At 42.5% G+C, this 12869-nt stretch overlaps 1 protein-coding gene across 3 annotated transcripts in view; it reads left to right on the forward strand.

The window, feature by feature from the left end:
- The first annotated feature begins 6373 nt into the window (after window positions 1–6373).
- Window positions 6374–12869, forward strand: part of lypd6b (LY6/PLAUR domain containing 6B) — a 154524-nt gene continuing 148028 nt past the window's right edge. For 2 of the 3 annotated variants that reach the window (XM_033024729.1, XM_033024728.1), the window contains exon 1: window positions 6375–6556. The gene's annotated coding sequence lies outside the window, so the exon portion shown is untranslated. Of the gene's footprint in view, window positions 6557–12869 lie in introns of all 3 variants that reach the window. The other variant, XM_033024730.1, reaches the window with a different exon arrangement.

Below are 12869 nucleotides of genomic sequence, written 5' to 3' on the forward strand. Positions count from 1 at the left end.
TATTGCCTTACATCACAGGGCACTGTGGTGGATGTTTATGTTAATTTTTATGGAGTTGTGTGTCTTGTTGTTTTTTTTGGTATAATTGTACGGCAAATCAAATTCCTTGCATGTTTTTACATACCTGGCTAATAAATTAATTACAATTACAATTTTAACATGCTTCAGCAGAACTACTTTCATAATAGACACAAAATACTGGAGTAACAGCTGTACAGGCAGCATACAGTGGCTTGCAAAAGTATTCATACCCCTTGAACTTTTCCACATTTTGTCACGTTACAACCACAAACGTAAATGTATTTTATTGGGATTTTATGTGATAGACCAACACAAAGTGGCGCATAATTGTGAAGTGGAAGGAAAATGATACATGGTTTTCAAATTTTTTTACAAATAAAAAACTGAAAAGTGTGGCGTGCAAAAGTATTCAGCCCCCTTTACTCTGATACCCCTAAATAAAATCCAGTGCAACCAATTGCCTTCAGAAGTCACCTAATTAGTAAATAGAGTCCACTTGTGTGTAATCTAATCTCAGTATAAATACAGCTGTTCTGTGACGGCCTCAGAGGTTTGTTAGAGAACATTAGTGAACAAACAGCATCATGAAGCCCAAGGAACACACCAGACAGGTCAGGGATAAAGTTGTGGAGAAGTTTAAAGCAGGGTTAGGTTATAAAAAAAATCCCAAGCTTTGAACATCTCACGGAGCACTGTTCAATCCATCATCCGAAAATGGAAAGAGTATGGCACAACTGCAAACCTACCAAGACATGGCCGTCCACCTAAACTGACAGGCCAGGCAAGGAGAGCATTGATCAGAGAAGCAGCCAAGAGGCCCATGGTAACTCTGGAGGAGCTGCAGAGATCCACTGCTCAGGTGGGAGAATCTGTCCACAGGACAACTATTAGTCGTGCACTCCACAAATCGGGCCTTTATGGAAGAGTGGCAAGAAGAAAGCCATTGTTGAAAAACAGCCATAAGAAGTCCCGTTTGCAGTTTGCCACAAGCCATGTGGGGGACACAGCAAACATGTGGAGGAAGGTGCTCTGGTCAGATGAGACCAAAATTGAAGGTTTTGGCCTAAATGCAAAACGCTATGTGTGGCGGAAAACTAACACTGCACATCACCCTGAACACACCATCCCCACTGTGAAACATGGTGGTGGCAGCATCATGCTGTGGGGATGCTTTTCTTCAGCAGGGACAGGGAAGCTGGTCAGAGTTGATGGGAAGATGGATGGAGCCAAATACAGGGCAATCTTGGAAGAAAACCTGTTAGAGTCTGCAAAAGACTTGAGACTGGGGCGGAGGTTCACCTTCCAGCAGGACAACGACCCTAAACATACAGCCAGAGCTACAATGGAATGGTTTAGATCAAAGCATATTCATGTGTTAGAATGGCCCAGTCAAAGTCCAGACCTAAATCCAATTGAGAATCTCTGGCAAGACTTGAAAATTGCTGTTCACAGACGCTCTCCATCCAATCTGACTGAGCTTGAGTTATTTTGCAAAGAATGGGCAAAAATTTCAGTCTCTAGATGTGCAAAGCTGGTAGAGACATACCCCAAAAGACTTGCAGCTGTAATTGCAACGAAAGGTGTTTCTACAAAGTATTGACTCAGGGGGGCTGAATACTTTTGCACGCCACACTTTTCAGTTTTTTATTTGTAAAAAAATTTGAAAACCATGTATCATTTTCCTTCCACTTCACAATTATGCACCACTTTGTGTTGGTCTATCACATAAAATCCCAATAAAATACATTTACGTTTGTGGTTGTAACGTGACAAAATGTGGAAAAGTTCAAGGGGTATGAATACTTTTGCAAGCCACTGTATCTGTCGAGATCCAGATGCTGCCTGTCCCGCTGAGTTACTCCAGAATTATGTGTCTATCTTCGGTGTAAGCCAGCATCTGCAGCTCCTTCCTACTACTTTCATAATGCATGGTTGTGTTCCATACTGCTCCTGACCATGAATGATACGTCATATCCTCTCATAAAGTCATGCAGCATGGAAACAGACCTCTCAGCCCAACTTGCCCACATCAGCCAACATGCCCCATCTACACTAGTCCCACCTAGCAGGGTTTGGCCCATATCCTTTTAAACCAATCCTATCCATGTACCTGTCTAAATGTTTCTTAAACGTTGTGATAATACCTGCTTCAACTGCCTCTTCCAGCAGCTCGTTCCATACACCTATCACCTTTTATTTTTTTAAAGAATTGCCCCTTAGGTTCCTATTAAATCTTTGCCCCCTCACCTTAAACCTATGTCCTCTGGTTCTCAATTCCCCTACTTGGGGAAAAAACTGCATTTACCCTATCTATTCCTCTCATGATCTTGTATACCTCTGTAAGATCACCCCTCATCCTTCTGTGCTCCAAAGAATAAAGTCCTAGGCTGCTCAACCTCTCCCTATAGCTCAGGTCCTCGAGTCCTGGCAAAATCCTTGTGAATAGACACAAAATGCTGGAGTAACTCAGCAGGACAGGCAGGATCTCTGGAGAGAATGAATGGGTGATGGTTTGGGCCAAGACCCTTCTTCAGACTGAACATCCTTGTAAATAGTTTCTACATCTTAGCTAGCTCTCCTTAATTGTTCATTGATTATTTTGATAAAGCAAGTACTTTCCTGGTTCACTATAACATCTGTGTTTTGGTATGAACCAATGATCTACTACATATTTAAATCAAAACCCCAACTAAATCTTGATGTCATTTTGATTGTAACTAACATTGGAATGAAAAAACATGCAGCAACAAGAACAACTCACTGCTTAATTATATATTGGTATGTTTTTACATTGTTGGTTTTGTTACAGTGTTGAGAAGCTGCAAGTAATACATGTAAACACTGTTCCAACCTATTTCTTGCCTTGAGTAATCCTTGCCCTTCCCACGATGGGTGCCTGTGAAATGCTTTCAATGGTACAAACTCTTTTGCTAATCTCCTCTGCCTTTTATCACAAGCCTTCTTGTTCCGTCTTTTTACCCGTTACTAATGGAAGATTACTGACCTGAAGCGATAACTCCTCTTCACACTTTACAAATACTGTAAAGGTATTTCCAATATTTTGTTTTATTTTCAGATTTCCGGCATCGGTCATGTCTTGTATACATGTGATTCTAAACTCTCCCTGGTTTTGATTATTCCTGATATGGAATGAATCATCAGTGTCCTACCTCTTCATAACTTTGAGTGACTTGGATAGGCTGGGTGAGTGGGCAAATGCATGGCAGATGCAGTATAATGCAGATAAATGTGAGGTTATCCACTTTGGTGGCAAAAACAGGAAAGCAGACTATTATCTAAATGGTGGCCGATTAGGAAAAGGGGAGATGCAGCGAGACCTTGGTGTCATGGTACACCAGTCATTGAGAGTAGGCATGCAGGTGCAGCAGGCAGTGAAGAAAGCATTCATAGCAAAAGGATTTGAGTATAGGAGCAGGGAGGTTCTACTGCAGTTGTACAGGGTGTTGGTGAGACCACACCTGGAGTATTGCGTACAGTTTTGGTCTCCAAATCTGAGGAAGGACATTATTGCCATAGAGGGAGTGCAGAGAAGGTTCACCAGACTGATTCCTGGGATGTCAGGACTTTCATATGAAGAAAGACTGGATAGACTCGGCTTGTACTCACAAGAATTTAGGAGATTGAGGGGGGATCTTATAGAAACGTACAAAATTCTTAAGGGGTTGGACAGGTTAGATGCAGGAAGATTGTTCCCGATGTTGGGGAAGTCCAGGACAAGGGGTCACAGTTTAAGGATAGAGGGGAAATCCTTTAGGACCGAGATGAGAAAAACATTTTTCACACAGAGAATGGTGAGTCTCTGGAACTCTCTGCCACAGAGGGTAGTTGAGGCCAGTTCATTGGCTATATTTAAGAGGGAGTAAGATGTGGCCTTTGTGGCTAGGGGGTTCAGGAGGCATGGAGAGAAGGCAGGTACGGGATATTGAGTTGGATGATCAGCCATGATCATATTGAATGGCGGTGCAGGCTCGAAGGGCCGAATGGCCTACTCCTGCACCTATTTCCTATGTTTCTATGTTTCTATGATGATCAACACCTACACTTGAGGAGGATATAAACATTAAAAAAAAACTTTTAATGCCTTGGATAAAATGTGATGCTTTTATTCTGAACATAGTAGCAGAATTTATACTGATTTTCATATTAAATCTCTTTTAAAGTGAAATAAAAGTGAATGATGAATACTTTATTTTCACATGAGACAGGTCACAGTTAAATTCTTTGCTTTTCATACCCAAGGTATGCAAAGAGTTGCCACATAAAGGGCAGCAACAAAGTTCTAAAGTATTCCAGGCCAGGTCCTCCTTTACTCTCCCCCCCCCACCCACACCGGGTCTTCCTTTGTTGCTCTATGCTGGAGGAAAACCTCAGTGGATCAGATAGGATCTGTGGAGGGAATGGGTATGACAGATGACATTTCAAGTCAAGACCCTTCTTGTCTTTTAAAGCAAACCTGCCAGAACATGTGAAAAAAATTTGTTACGGTTAAAAGTTCACGCTGCGCCCACTGCTGAAGCTCCGGGCCCGTCAATCCTTGGTGTTAGGCTGTGAGGGAGGCGGCATGGAAAAGGTCGCCTCTCCGTGGAGGAGGTGACCAAAAAACGGTTTCCCCCTCACCACTCCCCACACACCGAGAGACATTAAAACAAACATTTGGACATACAAAAAAAAAAAAAAAAATTATAATTGACTAACACGCTGCTGGTAGCGCCCCCGCCGACCCTTGTCTATCTGCGAGACTAGTCAGAACCATTTTTTAGTGTATATATCACAATTCCTTTGATGTATATTGGGAAAAGATGTGCGTTACGATGCAACAAAAGATACACTCTCTGTAAAACTTGCTGTGATTGGACTTGTTTCCCACTATCTAACGCAACCAATAACTTTAAATGTTTGTCACCAACCAATGTGTAAACCTCCTGGATAAATCTATGTTGCACAGTTTTGTACAATACATTCATGTCAATAATTACCACTGAACTAACCATATTACCATTTGAATAAAGCCTCAGTGCTGCACTTACTCAAAAAAAAAAAACACTCCTGAGGGACAACTTTTTTTACGCAAAGGGTGGAAGGTATATCAAACGAGCTGCCAGAGGCAGGTACAATCACAATGTTTAAGAAACATTTTGACAGCTCTAAGGATAGAATAGGTTTAGAGGCATATGGGCCAAATGCAGGCAGGTTGGACCAGTGTAGGTGGGGCATGTTTAGTGGCATCGGCAAGTTAGGCTGAAGAACCTGTTTTCATACTGTCTGACTCAATAACTCTTGCAAGTTCACCACTCTGCCTCTGTCACCACTGCTGGCAGTGTTCCACGCACTCACCACTCTGTGCAAATAAAAACTTGCCCTGTTGTCTGCATTACACTGTTTTTCCTCTCACTTTAAGCTACATTTGGATGGGTACATGGATTGCAAAAATCTAGAGATATGGGCCAAATGTAGTCAAATGGCCCTGTCATCAGGCAATTGAACCATCCTACCAACAAGAGAGTAGTCCTGATCTACTATCTATCTCATTGGAGACTCTGACCACCTTTGATCAGATTTTAATGGCTGTATCGTGCACTAAATGTTATTCACAATGTTCCTTTTATCATGTATCTGTACACTGTGGATGGCCCCATTGTGATCATTGGCCTCCACTGCCACAGAGGGCAGTGGAGGCCAAATCACTGGATGGATTTAAGAGAGAGTTAGATAGAGCTCTAGGGGCTGGTGGAGTCAAGGGATATGGGGAGAAGGCAGGCACGGGTTATTGATAGGGAACGATCAGCCATGATCACAATGAATGGCAGTGCTGGCTTGAAGGGCCGAATGGCCTCCTCCTGCACCTATTTTCTATGTTTCTACATGATCCTTACAAGACTCCATCCAACATTCTCGGAGGCTATACACCCATTCAATACTGTTTACACAAATCTACCCCCCCCCCCCCCCCCCCCCCCACACCCTTGCCACTCATGTGGCCCACTGGCATGGAATCCCTTCCCTTATTTTTGAGAGGCGTCTCCACCACACCCTGCCCCCCATGTCCAGCAGCGGAAGGACCATAGACTGTCCTCCCCTTGGCGTTGGCTGTACCAAGCTTCAGTGCATCCCTTAGAACGTCCTCCTGCAGTCGGCAACATTCCCCGACGCGACTGACAATTATGTTATAATGCTGTTTTCTTTCCGCAGATGGGAGCGGGTTTTTAATAATTGTTACACCAGGTACAGCGGCAGAGTCACTTCCACGCAAAGTAAGTTGCAAGGTGAAATTGACCGTGAGCGACGCGAGGACGGTGCGAACTTCCAAACTTTTTTCGGACCTGGGTCTGATATGCAAATACAGCAGTGGGGTTGGGCAGATCCAAGCTCAGTTCCCGAGTCCATGTTTCATGCGCAACTGCACAGCAGAAGTTTCTCTGCTGGCTGCGTTAACGCTGAGGGGGAGTCCAGGATTCTTTAGCGGACGCGTTTGTTTGGATTCCGCTGCTTTAGCGAGCGTTCAATGCAGGATAAGGTGAGCTTCGGTTTGATTAGCCACGATGAATGTGATTGCGAGTCAATGGATTTCATGTGGTGACCAATGCACCCTCACTAGATTCCGTGTAGAATATGCATCGTATTATGCAGTTTAAAGTATACAATATCTGAATGCATATAAGACAGAATTTTGATTGTGTGTGCATGTTGCAACCGGACCCAGCGCTGCAAAGACTACACACAAGCGATGTGGATCTGCCTCGGTCTCAGTTTGTTGTTGCTGCCAGCGTTGAGTAAGGGGAAGCAAGCTGCATTTTGCCACAACACCTGTTGGACTCATCCATGTACCAGTGCCAACTCTTACCTTACGAAAATGGAATTAAAAATAAAAAGATTAAATGTAACGCGTGTAACATTTATGACCATCGGGTCGACACAAAACGCGGGCACGCTTTTCAGATTGCACACTCGCTTTGTTTTTGTCGTTGGTATTAAGTCAGGTCTTTGTTATTGCCGGGGACTGTTTTGAGTTCGGGGCTATTGAGTTTTCCCATCAGTTTTTTCTTCTGCCACCGCCGGTTTACTTCGGAACTCGCAACTACATTGAACACATAACAACCCAGCTTCAAGTTTTAAGAGGGAAATATTCCCCAAACTCAGTAAAGCAGTCAGTGTCCCAAGCTCTATTTATCTGCTTTTTATGTGTAATGTAATCTTCAGCTACCACACTTATGAAGTTTATTATTTCATTTGACAATCATCCCTCTTAGAATGTATTTGTGTGTAAGACACTATGACAATGCTTGCTTTGTTTGTGTATAAGTATCGGGTTCCAAAACGTTTCTATTAGTGGTGCAGATCTGAGGGCGTTGAGGTGCGCTTTTATTTAAAAATATTTGAAACGCACGACGGATTGGCAAATCGATCGATGTCAGAAAAAAAATGCAATGAGAATTAAGTGGGTTGGGTTAATTGATTAGGCCCCGTGATTATAAAGCAACCGTAGCATGACAGAAGGGACGCCAACTAATGGACATAGAACAATACAGCACAGGTACAGATATCTGGCTTCATCAAAACTCCTGGCAATGTGTTCCAGCCCCCACCCCACACCACTCTCTGTGTAAAAAACACTTTCCCCTTCTCACCTCACCCTGAGAAAAAGGTTCTGACTGCCTCTCATACATTTATATTGTTCTATGAAGTCTCCCTTCAAGCTCTGACGTTCCAGAGAATACAATCCAACTTTATCTAACCTCTCCTTGTGCTGAAGCCCTTGAATCCAGACAACATTCTGGTAAATCTCCTCTGCGTCCTCTCCAAAGCCCCCACATCCTTCCTGTTCACAGAACTGCATGCAATGCTCCAAGTATATAATGGACACATTTTGTTTTTAAATAAATGGAACGTGGACAATTGCCAAGATTGTGATTTACGGCAATTAAAGAAAGTATAAAATATTTTGAATCTGTTTGGAAGATTTCCATTAAATAATGTTCTTATTTACATAAGGCTCATTTGATAGACATTAAATGACACTTAATGTCTATCAAATGTCTATCAAAGGTTTGAATCCAGCAGAGATGAATACGGGCTGCTTTCTACTTGAATGACATTAGGCATTGCAATTTGGTACTGAGCATATACTTGCCTACATCCAAAACTATGCACAAATTCCAAAACTATGCACACATTAGCACTCAGACCGGATTAGAAGTATTCTCTCTGATGTGGTTCAGGCATAATATCAGTATGAAACTAAGCTATTTCCAGTTGAATATAGACACAAAAAGCTGGAGTAACTCAGCGGGTCAGAGAGCATCTTGAGACGTTTCGGGTCGAGACCCTTCCTCAGTCTTTCCAGCTGTTTGGGTTAATCTCTGGAACAATGAATAATGACATTGGTTTCAACATGGAAGGCTCCACATGTTACTATAGTCCCCTTCTGACCATTGCCTTGTTTACTAACAATTTGGTGGGAAATATTTATTTTATTAAACTTCATTTGTTTTTTTTAGTTTCTCGACATCCATGAACACATCAGCATCTAAATGACTTAATGAACAACAGTGTCCATTCACTGCAATTAACTCACACAAGTGCATGTGTTTGGGATGTGGGAGGAAAGCGTAGGGCCAGGAGGAAGCCCATATCCTACAGGGAGATGCAAATTCTATAGAGAGCACAGGAAGTTAGGATGGAATCTGCGGAGTCGAGAGGTAGCAGTTGTTCTTATTGTTTACTGTGCATCCTGACAATCATCCTGCAGCCTTGTTAGTTTTGAAATAAAGGGTATGGATCATAGTCTTACAGCATGGACACAGGCCCTTCAGCCCAATGTGCTCAAACCAGCCAACATGTCCCATCTACACTAGTCCCACCTGCCTGCATTTGGCCCATAAACCTCTAAACATGTCCTATTCATGTACGTGTCTAACTGTTTCTTAAACATTGCGACAGTACCTTCCTCAACTACCTTTTCCGGCAGCTCGTTCCATAAACCCACTACCCTTTGTGTGAATAAAGGTGTGGGCATTGCATCTAGTGAAACCTGTGCCTTCTCTCAGTTATATCAAGCCTTTGGAATATTCTGGTTGCTTACATCAGTATTGTGATGATGTGGGGTGACCTAAATGTGTTTGGATCATCTGTATCATGTAAGCATTGTGGATAGGATTGATGCAACATGAATGTTACACACTGCATTAATAGAGGAGCTGTACATTGGACATTTCCTCATCTTGGAGGAAGATCATTGATGTAGCAGCTGAAGATATTAAGTTCATGAATTTGGCTCTAGGAATTCCTGAAGGAAGTTTTCTAACTGGAGTACTTTCAGGTCAGGAGCAATTCTAGCCACATTGGTTTTTCTTTTAATCCTATTTTCCTTAGCTTTTCTTTGGCTGCTTGCTGTTATACATGCAGAAATGGTGCCTTGGCATTATCTGTTTCTCCTTTCACCTTCCTAGAATTTAGCTCTTTGTGATTGAGCTCTTCACAAGTTATAGGAGTCGAATTATGCCATTCGGCCCATCCAGTCTACTTCTCCATTCAATCATGGCTGATCTCTGCCTCCTAATGCCATTTTCCTGCCTTCTCCCCATAACCCTTGACACCCGTTCTAATCAAGAATTTGTCTATCTCTGCCTTCAAAATATCAACTGCCGGCCTCCACAGCCCTCTGTGGCAATGAGCTCCACAGATTAAAATAGTCAGATTCCTCGGACTAAAGAAGTTCCTCCTCGCCTCCTTGCTAAAAGAGCGCCCTTTAATTTTGAGGCCGTGACCTCTGGTCCTAGACTCTCCCACCAGTGGAAACATCCTTTCCACATCCACTCTATCTATGCCTTTCATTATTCTGTAAGTTTCAATAAGGTCTCCCCTTCTAAACTCCAGCGAGTCGAGGCTCAGTGCTGTCAAGCAGTCATCATATGCTAGCCCACTCATTCCGGGAATCATTCTTGTAAACCTCCTCTGGACCCTCTCCAGAGCCAGCACATCCTCAGAAATGGGCCCAAATTTGCTCACCGTGCTCCAAATGCGGCCTGACCAGTGCCTTATAGAGCCTCAGCTCTTGTGATTAAGCCTGGAAGGACTCTCAATGACAGGACTGAAACCTATCTATCTGACTATGATAACCCTTAACAACCTGATTGAAATTTGGAACATGCTCATTTCCACTATGGGTTTTGGTGGGGTTAAATATACATAGTAGTAGAGCACAATAGGAGAAGGTTCCATATGATTGGGAAGATGTTACTGTTCTAGCTACTGTAGAACTGCTTGCAGGGCAAAGGCTTCATCCCTGTCTGTTGGACTCCTCTATGGTGAAGCCAGGTGATGCACATGGAATTGTCATCTGTCATTTGCAATGCCACCCTTTTATCATTCTTAACTATGTACGAGTGGGCTGGTGATGACATTCACTGACTGCGACACCATCAATCTCTGATGCTTTTGGTATTTCAAGAGTGTTTGATTGTCATATGTACCAACAACGGATCAATGAAATTCTTACTTGCAACAGATTAAGGGGCCCGTCAATACAATATAATTAAAAAATCAATACATTAATAACTGTAATACAGGGTTATAAAAATGGAGTGCATATTTACTGTGTAGTGACACATGTCTAGAGTGATTCATAACAACTTATTCGGGCGCACCATAGAAAATATAATGTCAGGTTGTATCACAGCTTGGTTTTGGATCAGCTCTGCCCAAGACCGCAAGAATTTGCAGAGAGTTGGAGATGTGGCCCAGTCCATCACACAAACCAAACTCCCCATCATTGATTCCATCGACACTTCAAGCTGCCTCGGAAAAGCTGCCAACATAATCAAAGACTTGTCTCTCCTGGTCATTCCTTCTTCTACCTGCTCCTGTCCACCAGAAGGTGCAGAAACTTGAGAGCACGCACCAGTAGACTCGAGTACAGCTTTTTCCCCACTTTTTTCAGGTTTCTCAACAGTCCTTCGCTAAGCCAGGATTTTGTTCGATTCACCTCTACCTCATTGTGGACATTGGACTTAGTCTATGAAACTGATGTGCTACAATGCTCAGACCAACATACTGTACACTGTATCTCCCCCTTAGCTCTATCTATTGTACTTTAGTTTTGACTGATCTGTTTGCATAGCATGTAAAACAAAGCTTTTTGCTGTACCTCAGTACATGGGCCAATAATAAGCCTGAACCTGAACCTAATATGTAGTCATGTTTAGGAAGGAACTGCAGATGCTGGTTTAAATCCAAGGATAGACACAAAATGCTGGAGTAGCTCAGAAGGACAGGCAGCATCTCTGGAGAGAAGGAATTCAAGTCTGAAGAAGGGTCTCTTCCCGAAACATCACCCATTCCTTATCTCCAGAGTTGCTGCCTGTCCCACTGAGTTACTCCTGGATTTTGTGTCTATCTTCATGTTACAAGGTTTGTCTTTCATTTCAATGGATGGGGTGCTGTTCCCGATCTACTCTTTACTGCTTTGCATTGAACCTGAGATGTGACACCATTTCTTCGAGATCTCTATGACTTTACAATTTGTCATCTTTTTCAATTTGCACCTTAAAATTGGAGATAAATATTAAAACCACTATCTGAACATTGGGACGTGAGCCAATCCCGAGAGTATGGTGCAATTATGATTAACACTCGTCAAACAAAACAGTAAAGATTCCAGGTTTTACCATTAACTATTTCTTTTCAATTTTATTACACCATCTGTTTATTCAAGCATTAAGTTCAGCTGCAGGTTAATGATTAGAGTTTTGGCAGGCAATTTCTGATTAAAGTAATAACAGCTGTTAGCAAATATAATAATGAAAACAGAAATGCGAGAAATATTCAGAAGGTAGGAATCTGTAGGAAGAGAAACAGTTAGTGACTGTCTATCCTATCTAAGCCTCTCATAAGTTTATATACTTCTATCGTCTCTTTTCAACCTCTGACGTTCCAGAGAAAACAATCCAAGTCTATCCAACCTCTCCCAATAGCTGAAACCCTCTAACCCTGGCAGCATTCTGGTAAACTCCATCATCTCTAAAGACTTCACATCTTTCCTGTAATGGGGCGACCAGAACCGCTGGTGCAGAAATAATAAGAGTGACCGTGTAGCATCTGTGGGGAGAGAACCTGAGCTAATGTTTCAATTCAATGTCACAGCACAACACTGGAATAGAATTGAGCGGAATGGAGAGGGAATGTATCTAATAACCTCTGCATGGTAAGAATGCCACATTCACCATTCAGTAAGTGCATTGTGTCTCTTATTTATTCAATTTGTAACTGTGTTTTGCACCTTGAATTCTGGATGCAGGCCTGACATTATTTTTGGGTGGGAGCCCTGATGGATTGTGATTCAGCTGATCTGCTTACAGGGCTGAAAAATGGACTCGACCCGAAACGTCACCCATTCCTTCTCTCTAGAGATGCTGCCTGTCCCTCCGCTGACTTAATCCAACTTTATGTGTCTTCTGCTTACAGGGGAATGAATATGCACAGAAGATAGCAGTTGGTACTTTTATTTGAAGCCTAATGGTAAACCCACATACTTGCATTCTAATGACTTCAGTTAATTATTATTGCCTAGCACAGCTGTGATAATATGCTTAGTTTGTCCTCCGGTGTTTAAAGTGCTTTGATTGTCAGCCCTGCTGCAAATTTGAGGGTGTTAAGTGAAATATACAGCAGAGTGCCATGACCTTTTGTAATGTGTAACTTCTGGCGTAATGTAAATTTAAGCTTGAATTCTGAATTTGAGCTTTAAGTCTGATGAAGGGTCCCAACCTGAATCGTTCCTTATCCTTGTTCTCAAAGATGCTGCATGACCCGTTGAGTTACTCCAGCATTTT

The sequence above is a fragment of the Amblyraja radiata genome, chromosome 7 (assembly GCF_010909765.2).
Source record: "Amblyraja radiata isolate CabotCenter1 chromosome 7, sAmbRad1.1.pri, whole genome shotgun sequence".
NCBI classification, from domain to species: Eukaryota; Metazoa; Chordata; class Chondrichthyes; order Rajiformes; family Rajidae; genus Amblyraja; species Amblyraja radiata.